Source organism: Phoca vitulina, unplaced genomic scaffold (genome assembly GCF_004348235.1).
Source record: "Phoca vitulina isolate PV1807 unplaced genomic scaffold, GSC_HSeal_1.0 scaffold34, whole genome shotgun sequence".
NCBI lineage: Eukaryota > Metazoa > Chordata > Mammalia > Carnivora > Phocidae > Phoca > Phoca vitulina.
In genome coordinates, this window is record NW_022589737.1 from 14,641,250 (window position 1) to 14,662,257 (window position 21,008).

A 21,008-nucleotide genomic window follows, 5' to 3' on the forward strand; every position below is an offset into this window, starting at 1 on the left:
TCACAGCTGATTGAACATCAGAAATATTGGTATATATCAAATCTATATTAACGGTGGCTGTTAAGGAAATCATTTTCTTTGTTTCTATAAAGCTGTGTTTATAATTAAAATAAATTTGGGACACACATGTATGGTTTGCTACTTTCATCTGGGGATTTCAAAATGCTTGCAACATGTTAACATTTTTAAAGGATTGATACATCTGAATTCACATAAAAGGATCATTGTGCTCAGAAAGATCCACTTAAAGACTGGACATCTTCATCAGTGTGTTAATTATAGCAGTATACACAAGGTGATGAACTTGAAATAATCCTTACTACAGAACAAGCCAGATTTCATAACTTACACTTCAAATGCCCTTTCATGGAACATGTGTGTTCTTGTCTTAAGAGAAAAGTCATTACATTTTAGCATATGGAAGTGCAAATAGTCTCTTCTCTCTCTCTTTTTTAAAGATTTTTATTTATTTATTTGACAGAGAGAAAGAGAGAGAGAGAGCACAAGCAGGGGGAGTGGCAGGCAGAGGGAGAGGGAGAAGCGGCTCCCCAGGGAGCCTGATGCGGGACTCGATCCCACGACCCTGGGATCATGACCTGAGCCGAAGGTAGACACTTAACTGACTGAGCCACCCAGGGGCCCTGTCACTTCTCTTTTTGAACTATGTAATGTCATAGGTCATTGACTATGGAAATGACATTGGTAATGGCAGCAGTATGCTGTAGATAGGCAGCACATTCTTTCAAGGATGATCTAGGCATGGAATTTCCACATACACCCCATCTCTCTAGCATTTTATCTGCACCACGTAATAGCATGTGGCTACCAATTTTAAATAAGCTATGTTGCAGAATATCCCTCACATATATAATCACATTTAATCTTTACAACGATCTTATAAGGTAGACTTGGGGCAAAGTGTGGAGCAATCAGGGAGGTATGAAATATAGACAGGAGATACTTTTATTAGATAATAAAGGCTGTTATTGACTACATTTAAAAATGAAGTAACTAGTAGATATTTTTTAGTTTAATTCATGTTTGATAATTTGAAGTTATAGGATTTTAGATGCGCATGTAGGAGCAACAATATTATGAGTGCGACTGCCAACTCTTAGCAGCTGATGTCTCAAGATTTTAAAATATTCATTTTCACCTTAGAAAATGTGAATAGACTGAGGCTTGGCAGAGACAACACAACTCACTAGAAAAATCAGCTGAGTAATTTTCCTGTAGAAGAATGTCTACATATTAAGACATGCAACAGAGTTTGGTTAAGTAATATAACATTTTACTGAGTTAGGCTAGAAGAATGATGTGTATACTTTTGTGTGAGAGTTGGTGAATATAGACAGAGGAATACACAAAATAAGAGGCAAAAGGATTCAAAACTCAATATATAGCCATAAAAGAAGGTTAAAATATACATCCTTCCAACTAATATATATATACATATGTGTGTATATATATATATATATATATATATATCAACAACCAATGGACACAAAGTTGTCGCAAATTTTATATTTCTAATGCAAAAAGATCAATACAATTAAGATGTTCCTGAAGCTCCGGAAAGTTTAGTTCTGTTAGTATTATAGCAAATTATTAACTGCCATTTCCTAAGAATCCTGCCATTCTTAATCCTGGAATGTTTGTTACTAATTAACAATTAAAACTGTTTATGAAGATTCAAGCAATAATATGGTACATATGTACTTCGGAGAATAACACATAACTTTTGCATATCAGTCAGTCCAAGTGTTTGATTCTGGGAAATATAGAAATGCTTCTATAGGGGCACCTGGGTGGCTCCGTCGGTTTAGTGTCTGATTCTTGATTTAGGCTCAGGTCATGATCTCAGGGCTGTGAGATGGAGCCCCATCTCAGTCTCCATGTTAGGCAGGGAGCCTGCTTAAGATTCTTTCTCTCTGGGTGCCTGGGTGGCTCAGTTGGTTAAGCGACTGCCTTCGGCTCAGGTCATGGTCCTGGAGTCCCGGGATCGAGTCCCGCATCGGGCTCCCTGCTCAGCGGGGAGTCTGCTTCTCCCTCTGACCCTCCTCCCTCTCATGCTCTCTGTCTCTCGTTCTCTCTCTCTCAAATAAATAAATAAAATCTTTAAAAAAAAAAAAAAAAAAGATTCTTTCTCTCTCTTTCTCTCTCCCTCTGCCCCAACTCCCCCAACCTCTATCTCCCTCTCTTAAAAAGAAAAAAAAATGCTTCTATATGTCTAAGTGACACCTGGAAATGGAAGGGACAATGTTCTTCTACTGCCCTGGGGAGATAGTGGAAAGTAGGGAGCTCTCAGAGGCTAAAAAGGACATGACAACTCTTTCTGTGCAGCCTTTCTTGCTTTCTGACTGTAAATTCCTTTGGGACCTGGCAAGGATGATTCTCCCCTCAGGGAAATACATTGACTTTAAGAGACTGGGAGGGGGCAACTATGGGTTTATTATTAGACGTGCTTTTCAGAAGTGAAGTTTTTAAAAGTTTCAGAAGGTGGTGTTTAAATTACTCTATAGCTGCAGGGCCCCTGTAGTTTATGTGCTAACCATGTAGGTCTGTTTTATGAAGCTATTTAATCTGCAATTCACTTTTTTTAAAAAAGGCAATCACCATAGCGACTAACATCAGAAAAGTTTCGTGCTGCCTTTGACACACAAAGTATTTGACAGACAATTCCATATGGATACTAAGTAGCCTGCTTAAACTAGGAATGCCTGGTTTCAGCAAAGTGAGAGTTAACCCATTAGTCATTTACTTCTTATCACCTTAGGCAAATAATGAGGGTAGTGAAGTATAAGCAAAGTAAAAACTACTGAATGTTAGCTGAAACACTGCTTTCAGGTGAGATGGAGACCCTTCCTTAAAGTGGCCTTAGCAATTTTAAAAGAAAGTCTAATTTAAGAGATTGAATACTTTTCAGTCATGAAGTACTCTTTGTAAAGAGAATAATTATTTTCCCCACATGAGCACATGCAATGTGATTTCCACATCCAAAAGTCACAGGAATTCTGGAGACTAATTGCTTTTTTTCAGTAGCATAATTATGCTATGTCCATAAGAAACAATTTTTCATCTCAGATCAGCAACACACACACACACACAATTTTAAAAACACTTACTGTAATTTTATCAACAACCAAAAATTCTGAGCATTTTATAGTTTGATAATATAGAATACATGATATTTTTTCTGCTTGTAATAGAATTAATAGAAACCATGTTTTGCTATATTTGATTTAAACACAAATATAGCACATTAAACATGTTTAGCTATAAGATTTGTTTTAAACAAAAATTTCCTATATTTTGAAGCTTTACAAAACTATTTTTTTAATTTTCATTTTGAAAGTATGCTTTAATGATGAATTTTTCTTCTTAAATCCTACTTATTTGAATTTGTTCCTGAAAATATTTCAAATCATCAGTTTGTAAAATTATAACAATCTAGATTATAGTTAATGAATAACTAAAATGATAATTTTCTTTTCATATTCAATTAGGTTAATTATTCAATATTTATTGACTACATTTTATTATATGTACATGATTCTTCTAGGTAACATAAGGATAATTTTAAAAGATTCTTTATACATATATTATAAAATGCAATATTCTATAAAATAGCTAAATTGTGCAATTCACACAAGAAGAAATAACCTAATCATCTTCAGATCTACTTTGTGTAATCCCAAAGGAAACCTGTTACAACCTGTTTTTATCTTTATAATATATGTGAAATGAAATAATCTCATTTATATTATTTTCCAAGAATCAAATATATCTACATGAAATCACATTTTAAATTGACATATTTGCAGGGTCTTTGAGGATTAAAATTTAGTTTTGGCTTAATTTCCTCTGTGCTAGAGCACCACTTTTCTTCACCTCTGGAAGTTAGCACATGGATTCTACCACTATAAAAGACTTCATCTAGAGACTTCTCCTCTCCAGTAAACTCCATCTCAAATCCATTTTAGGCATATAACACCTGCTTTTATCTGTCTGGTTGCACACTTGGCCCTGAGTTACAGCCTCTTCTAAAGCTCAAGATTTGGTTTCTTTTAGACTTGTGAATCTTTGCCTTACATCAGCCAACTGCCTTACTTGATCCCTAACTTCATTTTGGTTCTCATGATCTGAATGTGTTTTTGTGTGTGTATGTGGTTTCTTTTTACATGTTTGTTTATCTATTTGTTTGTATATCTGTCATTCCATTTCTATAGTCTGTTGTTTCTTCTGATCCTAAATTGTAGCCGTAGGTCCACACCATGCTTCAACCCATTTCTTAAGGGTGTGATGTTTTTCCCCATTGTTAACTCTTGGCCCTGTTTGGCCCATTGTTACATAGATAGAGATCTTACTCTATCACTTTCACTTAGCCCTTTCTGGAGTAGGAAATCTTCATCTGTGATCAAATGACCCTTCATTGAAGAGAAAATTGATAGACTCACAAAATTTATGTACATGTTTTTCATGCATAAACATTTATACATTTCTTTTGGGGAGAGTTTCATAGCTTTTATCAGTTTCCTTAAGAGGCTGCTGACACTCTAAAAGTTTAAGGATCATTGCTCTTATTTCTCATTTATATATTCATTTATTCCTTTTATTCCGTGTTCAAATAGATATTACATCTTCTACTGGCTTCATTTCCTTTTTTCTTCTCTCTTGCTGGGTATTACATTGAACTCAGTTTTTGACTCTATACTGTCTGCGTTAGAGGACCTTCTTCATTTTACAATTTTGGCTACATGTGAACCAAAGAAGACCTCAAAATTTTTGGCTTAGAGCTCAAATATCACCATTTACCTAAAAGGCATCCTCATCAAATTCAAATTAACTAAAATTTTACTCGCTATCTTTTCTCTAAAATTAGATTCTTCCTTTAGTCTGTCAGTTACACTATAATTCTTTTGATCCACTAGGGCACAAAGCTTTGGAAATAAGTTTTCCTTATCCTTCTTTCTCAATTCTCAGGTAGAACCAGCCTCCAACTCTGTTGCATCATACAATATAAACCTCTCACTGTCACCCTCCCTTTCTCTCAGGCCACAATTACTGAAGAAGCTTGTTTAACATTTTCCTACTCTACAACCCATCTCTCAACACTGTTACCAGAATGAACTTTTTAAAACAATGTATCATCATTTGCTTTCCATTTTCAGAAAACTTCTCATAGATGCTAACGGTCCTGACGCTAAATCTCACACTTCTAAGCCTATGATTAAGAGGCTCCACAATTTGGTTCAAACTAATATTTCCAAAAGTTACCTCCCCAGTGTTTCACAACTTCTTTATCAACTCTCTTTTCTAAAATCAAACAAAAACTATTCTACAATATACTACATGTAATACTCCTATATTAATATTGTTACTAAAAATGCCACTCTCATCTTTATCAAATTAGGTTCATTATTTCAAAACGCATTTTCAAGTTCAATCAAAGATGAACTGATTTTTCAACATGTTCATGGTATTAATTCTTAAAAGTTACATTAAAAATAAAACCAGACTTTTTTTTTGCAAGGTAAGTAGGACATTTGAAAGGCATAGAATATTAGAATTATCTTGCCATTTTGTGAATATTCCTGACTAGCATGTGAGGTCCTTAACTGCAAAGATTGTGCTTTTACCATATGTTTGCTAGCCCAGGGATTTCTTAGTTATGGAATTTCATAAATACAGAAAAATCTATTTATGAAATAATTGTTTATGATAATTAATGAATAATGTTTTAGTGCAAATATATCCTATGAAATATTTGGTACATACTTATATGAAAAACTACCTTTTTTATCTGAATTCAAATTTTATTTTGTGTCTGTATTTATATTTATTAAATCTGGCATCTTTTTTTTTTTTTTAAGGTTTTATTTATTTATTTGAGAGAGAGAGAATGAGAGAGAGCACATGAGATGGGGGAGGGTCAGAGGGAGAAGCAGACTCCCTGCAGAGCAGGGAGCCCGATGCGGGACTCGATCCATGGACTCCAGGATCATGACCTGAGCCAAAGGCAGTCGCTTAATCAACTGAGCCACCCAGGCGCCCAAATCTGGCATCTTTAGTTTACAAGATTGGTTTTCTTTTTAAGGGGTAACCACTCATATAGAAATTAAAACTAACATTAATGATGTGAAAGTAGAACATTAGATTCAGTGTTTTCTTCTTTTCACATTTAGAATACAATAGAATATATTGTGAAAAAAATTAAAAATATCTTGAATTTTTGCCCTAAAGTTTAAAGGTTTTTTTTTTAAATTTATTTGAGAAATAGAGAGAGACAGAGAGAGAGTGTGAGCTGGGGGATGAAGCAGAGGGAGAAGCAAGCTCCCCACTGAGCAGGAGCAGAGCTCGATCCCAGGACCCTGAGGTCATGATCTGAAGGCAGTCCTTTAACTGACTGAGGCACCCAGGTGCCCCCTGCCCTAAAGTTTAAATCTAACTGTCTTCCTCTCATTGATTACAACATACTACAACTCCCCAAATGAGTCAGTGGCTTATTTTTCTTTTTTCCTAAACAGTATTTATTTGTTTTTTCAATCTTTAACATATTATGGAAGGTTGATATGGGCCAGGCACTTTTTTAAGTACTGATATAGCAGCATATAAGACCAACAAAATGCCTGCTTTAAATGACAAATATGATAATATAAAAAATAAAATTAAAAAAAATCAGAGAGCAATAAGTGTTATGAGGAAAACAAGCAGGGAGAGGGATAAGAGTTGTATGATCAGGGAAGTTTTATGGAGGAGGCCACAGTGAGTAGAAGCTTGAGTAGAAAAGAGCCATCCAGAGATGGCTGAAGCAAAACCTTAATGGAAGATCAAGATTGACATGCCAGCTAAGGAATGTGACTGAACCTTACAGGGCTGGAGAAAGGTGAATGGTTACAGATGAGGGACGGGTGAGTAGAGGACAGCTCATGTAGGGTCTTATTGGTCATGTTAAATATATTGGGTTCAATATTAAATATTTTAAATACCTGTTAAAAAATATTGCTCTGGAAGTGCCTGGGAGGCTCAGTTGGTTAAGCATCTGACTCTTGATTTTGACTCAGGTCATGATCTCAAGGTCATAAGATCAAGCCCCATGTTGGTCTCCATGCTGAGCATGGAGACTGCTTAAGATTCTCTCTCTCCTTCCCTCACTGCCCTTAGCCCACACACTCTGAAAGAAAGAGAAAGGAAGGAAGGAAGGAAGGAAGGAAGAAAGAAGAAAGAAAGAAAGAAAGAAAGAAAGAAAGAAAGAAAGAAAGAAAGAAAGAGAGAGAGAAAGAAAGAAAGAAAGAAAGAAAGAAAGAAAGAAAGAAAGAAAGAAAGAAAGAAAGAAAGAAAAAATAATATTGTTCTGAACATGATGTGGAAAATTAATTTTTGAGGGAGAGGGCCAAGAGCAAAACTAGAGCAACCAGTCAGGTGGCTCTTCTAGCAGCCCACTAAAGACATACCACTGGTGTCTACTGGGGGATGAGAAGTGGAGATGGTGACTCAGATGAATTCAGGATTCATTTTGAGGTCATAACTAACAAATTGTTACTAGAATACTGAAGGCAAGAGGGCAATACAAGATAATTTTTAAGTTTTGATCTGGGTATCTGGATGAATGGGAAAATAGAGAAAGGAGCATGATTAGCAGGACTGAAATGATTCACAAATTCAGACTCAGGGTGAAATACCCATTTCTTTGTCTAGGAGGTCTAGGTACAATCCCATTGTACTAGGGCAAGAGAAAGAGCTCTTGCTGGTGATTATGAATGCTTTTTATCTGTTTCAGAGAATACATCATGGTTGACAACCCCCCCCCACACACACACAGGTATAATAGCATAGGTATTATCAGGAAGGGAAGAAATGTTTTAGAGACATTAACTTCAATTTAATAGACATGGCAATATTTAGATTTCTCAAAGCCAGAGGCCAGTCTTATTATTCATCTTTAGTGTAAGTTCCTTATATCCTTTATGACAAGTGCCAGTAGATGCTAATTAATAACTTGCAGTTCAATGCCCAGGATGCTCTTTGTGTATACCTGTATCATATTAACTGAGCTCCCATTATTATCTCTAATAATCCTTAACTGTTTCTTTATTCCACACTCTTCCTCTCTAAACTCTGAATTGGCTTTGAGACCTAAACACTGGCTAAAACATTTTTATATTAAGAGATTTTTCCCAACACACTATTTAGTGGATAAAACATATTCACAAACACATATTAGATGAAAGAGATCCATACCTTGGGGAAAGAAATCAAATTTGAAAATAATTGCAAAGACACTTATTTTTTCCAGATCAGGTATATAATGGCAAAGGCCATAATATGAAAGGCAGCTTTTGGCCTGTAGCTCATACTGATATCAGCATGTGAAACTCAGCAGGGACACTGCATTTTGAGCATTAACCAGGTTAATCTGCCGCACAAATACCTTAGCACTCCAATTGAAGGCAGCTTTTTGACCCTTTGTGTCATCTTTTTCTATAAACCATACAGTTCACATAAAGATTCTGTTCTTTCTGATTAAGAGAGGAAGGAAATTCTGTCAGCTAAATCAGTATCTTACTACCGGAAAAAAAAAATAGAAAATTATAAATAACAGTAACAATTTTCCATGATTGGTGAAATGCCATGGCAAAGCAACCCTGATCCTCTCCAGGGCTAGGAAATTCACATTTTATCCTAGACATCCCATTCCAATAATTTCAAGGTTTTGTTGTTTTGTTCTGTTTTTTAAGAATGAGGAGTTGGGGCGCCGGGGTGGCTCAGTCCTTAAGCGTCTGCCTTCGGCTCAGGTCATGATCCCAGGGTCCTGGAATCGAGCCCCGCAGCGGACTCCCTGCTAGGCGGGAAGCCTGCTTCTCCCTCTCCCACTCCCCCTGCTTGTGTTCCTGCTCTCGCTAGCTCTCTCTGTCAAATAAATAAATAAAATCTTTAAAAAAAAAAGAATGAGGAGTCAATTTAAGTCAATTTATCATTAAATACCAATGTGCACAGTTTCAAACACTTATAAATATTGTAATTTATAGAAAATTAATGTGATCTTAAAATTATTTGAAGTAATTTAACAATTATTTACAATTAACTCAACTTACCTTTGTAGAAACATAATTATGATTAAAAGTACCCCCATTACAAAGTAATAATTTCACGGTACCTTTCTATCATATTTTTGTCACTCAAGAGGCCGCTGCATCAATAAAACCCAAGTAGATTCAATAATTTAGAAACAGCACCATCAGAACTGCAAATGCAAGTGACCATTAATTCCAAACAAAACAAAACTTTTTGTACTAATATATAAATATCTTACCCTTTTTCAGCACTGGTTGAAGAAAATATTAGGCGGCAGTATTTTCTTTTTTTTTTTTTTAAGATTTTTTTATTTATTTATTTGAGAGAGAGGGAGTGAGTGAGACAGAGGGCACAAGCCGGGAGGTGGGGGGAGGCAGACAGATAAGCAGACTCCCCGCTGAGCAGGGAGCTCGATGAGGGGCTTGGTCATGGTCTGAGCTTAAGGCAGACGCTTAACTGGCTGAGCCACCAGGAGACCCAGGAGGCAGTATTTTCTTACTTGTAATAAACAGAAATTAATTTTAAGATTTAAAAAAAAATTGACATTAAGACACTAGACTAGGTAGGTTTTTATAACATGTAATACTAAATATTTTGAGAAATTCTTGGTTTCACTGGAAGCCATTTCTAATTGCAAACATTTCCTCAGTTGTACTCTGACAGTGGAGATAATTCTCTTTGATCCCAAATAGAAATTATACTAACATATTTAGATAGAAAGATATTCTTGGCTTTATTCCTAAGGTTTTCTTCTACTTACGTGTTTAAACTTTTTTGCTATCTCCTCAAAAGAATTCCAAATATGTCTAAAATTATGTCAAAGGAAGATAACTTTATGTGGGCTAGTGCTTGTTTGAAAACAATATTTACCGTAGTATTCCACAGCCTTTTTGTCTTTTCCTTTTTTTAAGAAACATATATCCAGCTAAAACAATTAAATAAAAAGGTAAGGTATAAGAAAAATAGTTGAAGTCTCAATTTAAGTATATTTTCTTTTATTGACATAGAACATATACTTTAAGTGCTGACTCTTTATGAAAAAGTTTCTCCTTGTAAATATGCATAACTATTGCCCAAAAATGTATACAGTGTTTTTCCCAAAATATTTATACACAAAGTGGTCCACTTAAGACCAGCCCCATTATAACCTACTGAATATATATATATGATGTGCTCTGAATTTATTTTTTTATTTTATTTTTTTATTATTATGTTATGTTAATCACCATACATTACATCATTAGTTTTTGATGTAGTGTTCCATGGTTCATTGTTTGATATAACACCCAGTGCTCCATGCAGAACGTGCCCTCTTTAATACCCATCACCAGGTTAACCCATCCTCCCATCCCCCTCCCCTCTAGAACCCTCAGTTTGTTTTTCAGAGTCCATAGTCTCTCATGGTTCGTCTCCCTCTCTGATTTCCCCCCCTTCATTCTTCCCCTTCTGCTATCTTCTTCTTCTTCTTCTTCTTCTTCTTTTTTTAACATATAATGTATTATTTGTTTCAGAGGTACAAATCTGAGATTCAACAGTCTTGCACAATTCACAGCGCTCACCATAGCACATACCCTCCCCAATGTCTATCACCCAGCCACCCCATCCCTCCCACCCCACCCCCTCACTCCAGCAACCCTCAGTTTGTTTCCTGAGATTAAGAATTCCTCATATTGGTGAGGTCATATGATACATGTCTTTCTCTGATTGACTTGATGTGCTCTGAATTTATAAATGGGCTACCCTCTGTATATAAAATATATAGGCATGTATGTTATATGTGCAAAGTAAGAAATATAAAAAGGTGAGATGAAAAGAAAAAAAAAAAGTTCTATCCTGTAAGATCCAGACAGAAATTCAGTGTAATTAGTGAGATCATGTAAAATGTACTCTTAATTTATAAATGGGCTACCCACAGTATATAAAATATATAGGCATGTATGTTATACATACAAAGTGAAAAATATAAAAAGGAGAGATGAAAAAAGAAAAGAAAAAGTGCCCTTCCCTAGAAGACCCCGACAGCAATTCAGTGAATCATTGAGACCATGTTAAATGTCTGGAGAACTGTAGTTTTGGCAAATACCTTTCTGAAAAATATCTAAGCTATGAGAGCACTACATTCCCATCTTAAGAATTTAGTAGCCACTCATTTTAGCTGGTTGGTAATCACCCCTTAGTCAAGTGCGTGTAGTGCAGAGAATCAAATCCTAGACCATCAGCATTTAAGTGTGTTTGATGAAAGATTCCGGTGAAGGACCTGAATTCTTCCTCCATCTCAGAGGGAGTGGGGCATGACGGGATGGCAAAGGAGGGGTCAGCTCCCAAGGTGGCTGGTCCAATCTTAACGCTAGATGTTAAAAAACACTCCAAATGTTTCTATTGCATTCTTTCTGCTGCATTTTCTTTATTTCAAGCCACAGGTCTACTTGGAGGGTTATGCAGCAAGTGGCTAATAAATAAAATCAGAGTCTTTGAATAGTGTCATCATATTAAAAGACAATCGCTGGGTTGTCTCATTAGGCAAAGAGCTCACATCTTTGGTATCCATGAGTTGCTACCATGTATGGGATACCTGAGATGTACCTTGCTCCAGTTAACATTACCATGCTACTCACTACAAAAAAAAAAGGGGGTAGACTACAGAGGATAACCAGGGTCACCACTTTCCGAAGACTGAGTTGTAACCCGACCCACTGACTTCATCACAGCTTTCTTCTATGTATGTAACGAGTTTCACTTTCCTCAGCGTTGATCTCGGGTTCAAACCACTCCACTGTGACCGCTGACAGATCCTCAGATTCAAGACTCCAAACTTCAACTCCTTCTGCAGCCCCTGCCACTGTGGCAGCTCCCAGGGCAGTTATTTTGGGCATCAAGGGCTTCACTACTGGGATATACAAAATGTCTCATTGTAGCTGCAGAAGGATTTTGTTGGCTGTCATTCCTCTGTCTACCTGCAAACGACTAAGAGGAATCCCCCACTCGCGGGTATCCAAAATCTCCCGGGTTTGGAAACAAACAGTTTCTAATGCAGCAAAAACAATATGGCATTTATTGGTGAACTGGGCGAGCCCACAGATGATCCCTCTCACACTAGGCTCCCAGTAAGGTGCGTATAACACTGAAAATGCGGGGACGAAATAGCAGCCATAAGAACCAACTACTTCCTTAGCTATAAGGAAGTTTTTCCATTTCCTCTGAGGTCTTTGTAATTCCAAAGTTGTCTCTTAGCCAGCGAATAACAGCACCCGCTGTAGCTGCAGAGCCTTCCAATGCATAATACACTGGTTTGCTCTGCTGAGCTTGTAAGCCGCTGTGGTCAGAAGGCCACGTTCAGAAAATACATACTTGCCGCCTGTATTACATAATAGGAAACGGCCTACTCCATACATATTTTTGGCTTGTCCATCCTGGAAGCACATTTGTCCCACCAATGCAGCAGACTGGTCCCCCAAACACCCAGATATTGGCACACCTTCTAAGGCCCCAGCTTTCATTAGGCCATAGATCTCAGAAGAACTCCAGACATTTGGAAGAGTTTTCATTGGAATTTCAAAAAATTCTCAAAGCTCTTTATCCCATTCTAGAGAAGGAATGTCGAAAAGCATTGTCCTATTTGCATTTGTTACATCCGTGCAATGGACACCTCCATTGGCCTCTCCTGTCAAACTCCAAATAAGCCATGAATCAATAGTCCCTAAAAGAACTCTATCTTCTTCAACAGCCTTTTGAAATTTTCTCAATTGTCAAGGAGCCAACAAAGTTTCACTGCACTGAAGTAAGTGCTAAGTGGAAGGCCTGTCTTGGACTTGACAAAGTTATTTCCTGGAATTCTTTTAGTAAGATTCTCAATGGTTTGCTGGGTTCTTAGATCAAGCCACACCACAGCATCGTAGAGAGGTTCTCCAGTTAACTTGCCCCAGACTACAGTGGTTTCCCTCTGATTACTGACACCAGTAGCCTTTATGTTGGAAATATCAATATTGAGCTGTCCAAGTTTCTCACATGTTTTCTCTATACACTCATAGACAGACTGCAGAATTTCCTTAGGGTCTTGTTCCACCCATCTTGGGTGGAAACTCTTGGAAACTCTTGTTTTATTTCCACTTGATGATGACTAAGTAGTTCGGCTGTTTTGGAATTGAACACCAAAAAGCATGTTGAGCTGGTGCTCTGGTCCACTGCCCCCACCAATGGTCCCAAAACTTTTCTTCGTGGCTGCCATGAAACCAGCTTGGGGGTCAGCGGCCTATTGCAGCTGGTTTCCCAGGTGACGGTGGCGGGAGCGGGAGGGCAGGCCTCCAGACCTGAAGGCAAGGCGGCCTGCGACTGCAGAACCCCAATAATTTCAAGGTTTATAAGAAGATGAAAAAACAACATGTTTTTTTATAGCGTTTTTCTGCGATGGTATTTTAAGTTCCATGAGTAAAATTAACCACAATTACTAATATTTGACATATCTACCTATATTACCTATTTCATACTTAAAACATCGCATGGCACATATTAATCACCATTTCAAGTTTTCTAAATAAAAAATATGTCATTATATAATAAATGCAGGGACATAATTTCTGAGATCTTTCTTTGCATTGATTAACAGATGTAATTATGCCCATTCACATCAGTGAGCCACAGAACCAGTGGTGGGCTGGCAAATATTTAACCCAGTCTCCAAAGATAAGAAGGCCTTAATTCGTAACATTTGACAAGTTCTGTGGTATAAACACACCAACTATGGATGATTTCAAGCCATTCATGTGATGTCACTGAATGGTATAGTTTGGAGGAAATGAGAATAATCAGTTTTCTTGAACAAGGATGTTCTTGAACTAGTTGTACTATATATACAAGTTGATATGTGATAGTCACCATTGTTTTTATCACAAATCAAAAATCTGAAAAAATAGCAACCTAAAATACCTTTATAATTATGGATTTTCCAAGCATTTGTCCAAAACTGGACTTCACTCCTTTATTACATATTCTGCATTTGCATCTACTCACTGGTTTTTATTCTAGGCTTTTGCCAGCACTGTCTTAGAACTAGATAGGCAAATACAAGGTACATGCACCATCACTGTTCCCCACAATATCTTCGTATGTATCATATACATAACTATAGTCCTTCCTCCTCAGACTTAAATCCATCATCCTTCTCAATACAGCACTCCAGAAAGCCATTTCCAATTAAATATCATTTGACAAATGGTTACAACTGCTTTACCAATCTCTACTTCTAGTTCTGATCATCTACTCAGTATTAACAATGACGAACACTTACGGAATCCCTTGCAGTGCAGAGCAGGGCTCTAAATACTTTATGCATAATAACTCATTTAATCATCCTAATACCATTAAAAAAGTTGTATTTTTAAATCTATTTGAATCTATTTATACAGATAATAATCAGAGGTTAAGTAAATTTTGCTAGTCTTATAAACGGAGAGCCTGGAATCAAAACCAGACATTTTGACATTCTTACTTCACTTTGAAATCAAGATTTTCATGTCCTTTCTTTTAAAATATTTTTTTCTAGAGGCCTTTAACATCCACATCTGCCTGATTCTCCTGAAGTCCCTGTCTCTACTGGCCTTCATCAAGCACATCTATTAAGATGATTATCACACTGTGTCTCTCATTACTTTGAGCAAAATTGAAAGCTATATCATACTTTTATGTTGTCCAATTCAAGACTATAAGATCATTTGTCTTCATCAGATTTTGAGTCCTAAGCACTGAACTGAATTTTTCATAAGAAAGCAACAGAAAAGCTAGACTGGCTATTGTTTCATTTCATGCTCTATCTACCTAATTGTGTTACTGTTATATTTTTTTAGGCATGATATAAATTAAGTACTACTTTTCTAATCCTTAATTAATGTTATTCTGTATTTCAAAGTGGCATAAGTGCATGCTTTCATTTTTATGTTTTTTGACTTATATTGATTGTGTTTACTTTATTATAATTTAAATATCATTATATCATTATATACCTAACAAGGTGTTTATGTAAAAATACATAACGTATGATTTCTTCCTTTGAAGAAAATGAAAAAAAAATTAAAAAAATTTAAAAGTAGGAAAATCAGAGATCAGTGGTGAATTGAAAAGTGTTCTATAGGTACAGTAGATTTAGATAATATTGAGTAATTTTTAGAGCATCTATTTCAATTCTTCTTTACTATTCATCATTCTGAAATTTAAGAATGTTTTAAGCACACAAGTCACCTAAACCAGATGTTTTTGAGTATAATGTATAATATATAATGTAGTATATGTTAAATTAATATATGAGATATATAATATATTACATATATAAATATATATCTTTCTCTATATATGTCCCTTATCCTACAGCCTCACTCTTGAATTCTTTTTTTTTTTTTAAAGATTTTATTCATTTGAGAGAGAGAGAGACAAAGATAGTGACAGAGAGCATAAGAGAGATGAGCTAGCGAGTATAAGCAGGGAGGAGAGGGAGAAGCAGGCTCCCCGCTGAGCAGGGATCCCAATGTGGGCTCCATCCCAGGACCCTGGGATCATGACCCAAGCCGCAGGCAGACACTTAACCAACTGAGCCACACAGGCGCCCTCGCTCTTGCATTCTTTCCCATCTCTGGGATTTTTTTTCTCGTATGGATATTATTAGAATTAGGTGTGATATTAATAATCCATCTTAGAAAATGATTTTTTTTTTTTTTTTGCAGAGGGCTGCATTTTTTGGTTGTTCCTTTTGAGAAAATGATCAGAGTCCTGATGGAGTTCTAAGGCATCATCTGAAAAAAGCCATATGTCTACCATCCAGATGTGTGCTCTATTACAGGGCTTTCATTCCATCAATCCTCTCGCCCATCAGAAAGATTGGCTCCCAACAGTTCAATATACTGAACACAACATTTTACTGAAAGATACACATAATTAGCTACTAGAAGAAAACTGACTTTTACCCTAGCCAGGGTATGTTAGAGAATACAAATCTATCTTCAAGTCATGATAAATTTTAAAATAACATATATGCTATATCTTAATATAGTTAGAATGCCATTTCTTTTTTATCCTGTTTATGAGGAGAAAAATCATAACATATTGTGTAGGAAAATTTTAAAAATTTAAGAGATAAAATATCTACTTTATCTTGCTTCATTCTCCAATTATACCTTTTCATTATTATATATGTAATGGAATTTTGGTACAAGTATATTGTGATGGAATTATTTCTGCTTCTGTATTTCTGAAAAGTTATTTATTTTGCCTTCATTTGAATATATATTATACACATATGTATATATACAAACACACACACACACACACACACACGCACACACACATTTTTTTTTTTCCGGAAAGAGAATTCTAGGTTCCTAGATATTTTTTTCCCTCTCAATACTTTAAATATGTTCTTTTACTATCTTAAGCTTTATGGTTCTGACAAAGCATCTGCTTCTATTCTGGTTTTTGTGCCTTTATATACAGCGTGTCATTTTTAAATAGCTTTTTCTAATTTTCCTTTTATTATTGGTTTAAAGCAATTTGATTATGATGTGCATAAATTTAATATTCCTAATGTCTCTTTTGCTTAGGGCTTATTAAGCTTTTTGGACTTGCAAGTTTATATTTTTCATTAAGTTTTAAATATTTTCAGATGATATTTCTTAAAATAATTTTCCTATCCCTTCTCTTTCCTTCTTTCAAGTACTATAATTATACATATATTAGGTCCAGATCCTACTGAAACTGTATCAGTGTTGTTGAGTTTTTACTCCTCTGTGTTATATCTTAAATAATTTCTATTTCCATATTTTAAAGATCATTAATCTTTTTTTCTACTATGTCTAATCTGATTTTTTTAACCACAAGTCAGTGGTTTTAAAAGTTTCAGATGTTTTCTAAAATTTTATAAAATTCTGAATTAAGCTTTTTTGCAAATATCTTTCATATCTCCATTTTATATACTCCAGTTTTCCTGTATCTTCTTGAATACCTAAAACATAATTATAACTAACGTTGATGTTTTACTTATCATCTTAAATATTTATTCTATAATCAAATATTTATGTGTCAGTTTCAATAGTTTTTTTTTTTTCTTTTTTTAAAGTTGTAGTTACCTACTTCTTTGTGTGAGTGGTTAATTTTTTTTTTTTTACAAGATAACAATTGAAAATTTTATCCTTATGGATAATGGATATTCTCATATTAATTTAAATATTTTTCAGGTTTTTTTTTTTTTTTCTTGGATGCATTTAAGTTACTTGGAAAGAGTTTGATCTTTTGAGATATTTCCATGGGGTATTTAAGACAGGACCAAAACAACATTTATTCTAGGGCTAATTTTATTCACTATTGAGACAATAGCCTTCTCTATAGTCTGATGACCTGTGCTTACAAGTCTTTCCACTTTGATAGAGAGGAACAAGAATTCTTGCTTCTCTATTTGAGCCATAAGGACTGTTCTATCCACTTCTTTCAGATGTTTTTTTTATTCAACCTTGGATGGTTTCTCTGCATACATGTATGTATTTGTCAGCACTCTGAAAACTCTGAAAAAGTACTCTCTAGAGAACTCCATGGTTGTTTCTTTCTCCCTCACCCCACCACTCCCTCATTCTCCTGTATAAGTCTCTTCTTTCTCGTCCTCTGCCGTGCCATGTAAACTCTAACTGCTTTGTCATCTCTAAATCCCAGCTGTGTTTCCTCAAATCAGGAAGATGATCAGGCACTGCCTGATGATTTACTCTCTGCACTGCAAACTGAAAATTCTCCAAGTACTACGAGTACTAAACTAGGGCAATCATAGGATATTTCTCATTTGTTTCCCTCTCAGAAATCACTGTCCTGTGTTACCTGTTGTCCAAACTGTGAAAGCAGTTCTTCTATATATTTCCTTATTTTTTTAAGCTGTTGTATCAAGACTGGCCTGAATTGGAAGTACTGGAATATTTTCTGCATAAGAGCTTCAGATGTATTTTTTAAGTTTTTATTTTAATTCCAGTTAGTTAACATGCAGTGTTATTTTAGTTTCAGGTATGCAATATAGTGATTCAACACTTCCATACATCACCCTGTGCTCATCACAAGTTCTCTCCTTCATCCCTATCACCTATTTCACCCATCCCCTCCATCCACCTCCCCTCAGGTAACAGCAGTTTGTTCCCTATAGTGAAGACTCTGTTTCTTGTTTTGTCTCTCTCTCTCTTCTTCTTCTCTTTGCTCATTTGTTTTGTTTCTTAAATTCCACATATGAATGAAATCATATAATATTTGTCTTTTTCTGGCTGACTTATTTTGCTTAACATTACACACTACAGCTCTACCCATGTCATTACAAATGTCAAGATTTCATTTTTTATGGCTCAATGATATTCTGTTATCTGTATATACCACTTCTTTATCCATTCATCACTCCATGGACACTTGGACTGCTTCCATAATTTTGCTATTATAAATAATGCTGCTATAAGCATAGCAGTGTCTGTAACACTTTAAATTAGTATTTTTGTATTCTTTGGGTAAATACCCAGTAGTGCAATTGCTGGGTCATAGGGCAGCTCTATTTTCAACTTTTTGAGGAACCTCCAAACTGTTTTCCAGAGTGACTGCACCATTTTGCATTCCCACCAACAGTGTAAGAGGGTTCCCCTTTCTCTGCATCTTCGCCAACACCTGTTGTTTCCTGTGTTGTTGCTTTCAGTCATGCTATCAGGTGTGAGGTGATATCTCATTGTAGTTTTGATTTGAATTTCCCTGAGGATAAGTGATGATGAGCATCTTTTTATGTTTCTATTGGCTATCTGGATGTCTTCTTTGGAGAAATGTCTGTTCATGTCTTCTGCCTCCCTTTATCAGCTTTTTGGGTGTTAAGTTGTATAAGTTCTTTATATATTTTGGATGCTATCCCTTTATTGGGTATTTCATTTGCAAATATCTTCTCCCATTCCATAGGCAGTCTTTCAGTTTCAATGACTGTTTCCTTTCCTGTGCAGAAGCCTTTTATTTTGATGTAATCCCAATGGTTTAATTTTGCCTTTTGTTTCCCTTGCCTCGGGGGACCTTTCTAGAAAATAGTTGCTATGGCTCATGTCAGAGAAAGTACTGTCTGTGCTCTCTTTTAGGATTTTTATGGTTCCAAGTCTCAGATTTAGGTCTTCAATACATTCTGAATTTATTTTTGTGTATGGTGTAATAAAGTGGCCTAATTTCATTCTTTCGCATGGGCTTGCATATAGTTATAGCTTCATTTCTGGATTTTCTACTATTTTCTATTAATCTGTGTGTCTATTTTTGTGCCAGGACCATACCGTTTTGATTACTACAGCTTTGTAATATAACTTGAAGTCCAGAATTATTATGCCTCCTTGCTTTTCTTTTCTTTTTCAAGAGTGCTTTTGTTATCCATGGTCTTTTGTGGTTATATGAAAATTTTAGGATTGTTTGTTCTAATTCTGTGAAAAGTGTTGCTGGTATTTTGATAGGGATTGCTTTAAATGTGTAGATTACTTTGAGTGGTATATACAGTTTAACAATATTTTTTCTTCCAGTCCATGAACATGGAATGTCTTTCCATTCCTTTGTGTCATCTTTAATTTCTTTCATAAGTGTTTTATAGTTTTCAGAGTACAGGTCATTCACCTCTTTGGTTAGGTTTAGTCCTAGCATCTTATTATTTTTGGTACAATTGTAAATGGGATAGTTTTCTTAATGTATCTTTCTGCTGACTGAGTTTTGATGTATAGAAATGAAACAGGTATCTGTACATTGATTTTATATCCTGCAACATTACTGAATTAATTTATCAGTTCTAGTAGTTTTTGGTGGAGTTTTTCGGATTTTCTGTATAGAGTATCATACCATCTGTGAATAGTGAAAGTTTTATTTACTTCTTCCTTACCAATTTAGATGCCTTTTATTTCTTTTGTTGTCTAATTCCTGTGGCTAGGATTTGCAGTACTATGTTGATTAAAAGTGGTGAGAGGGGCCATCCTTGTCTTGTTTCTGACCTAAGGGGAAAAGCTCTTTGTTTTTTTTTTGTTGTTGTTGTTTTTTCTTAATTTATTTATTTATTTGTCAGGGAGATAGAGAGAGAGGATGAACAGGGGGAGCAGCAGGCAGAGGGAGAAGCAGGCTCTCTGCTGCGCAAGGACCCTGGATTCAATCCCAGGACCCTGGGATCATGACGTGAGCTGAAGGCAGACACTTAACTGACTGAGCCACCCAGGCATCCCAGAAAAGCTCTCAGCTTTTCTGCAATAAGGTTGTTACTTGTGAGTTTTCCATATGTAGCCTTTCTTATGTTGAGGTATGTTCCCACTGAACTTACTTTGCTGAAGGTTTTTATCATGAATGCATGTTGTACTTTGTCAAATGCTTTTTCCGCATCTATTGAAATGGGTCTTATCTCTTCTCCTGTTGATGTGATGTTTTAGGGTGATTGATTTGTGAATTTTGAATCACCCTTGTTTTGGGGGAATAAATCCCGCTCGATCATGGTGAATGATTTTTTTTTTTTCCATGTATTGTTGGTTACATTGTTAGTGTTTTGTTGAGGATTTTTACATCTGTGTTCATCAGAGATATTGGCCTGTAGTTCTTTTCTAGTAGTGTCATTATCTGGTTTTGGTATCAGAGTAATGCTGGCTTCATAGGATGAATTTAGAGTTGTCTACTTTTTGGAACAGTTTGAGAAGAATAGTTATTAGCTCTTCTTTAAATGTTTGGTAGAATTTGCTTGTGAAGCCATCTGGCCCTGGATTTTTGTTTGTTGGGACTTTTTGATTACTAGTTCAATTACTTTGCTGGTAATTGGTCTGTTCAAATTTTCTATTTCTTCCTGTTTCAGTTTTGGTGGGTTATATTTCATAGGGATTTACCCTTTTATTCTAGGTTGTCCAATTTTTTATCCATATAGTTTTTCATAATATTATTTTATGATTGTT

At 35.6% G+C, this 21,008-nt stretch overlaps 1 pseudogene; it reads right to left on the reverse strand.

Moving 5' to 3' along the window:
• Positions 1 to 11,591: 11,591 nt before the first annotated feature.
• On the reverse strand, positions 11,592 to 13,455 carry LOC116645803 (annotated as a pseudogene).
• Between the last annotated feature and the right edge of the window lie 7,553 nt (positions 13,456 to 21,008).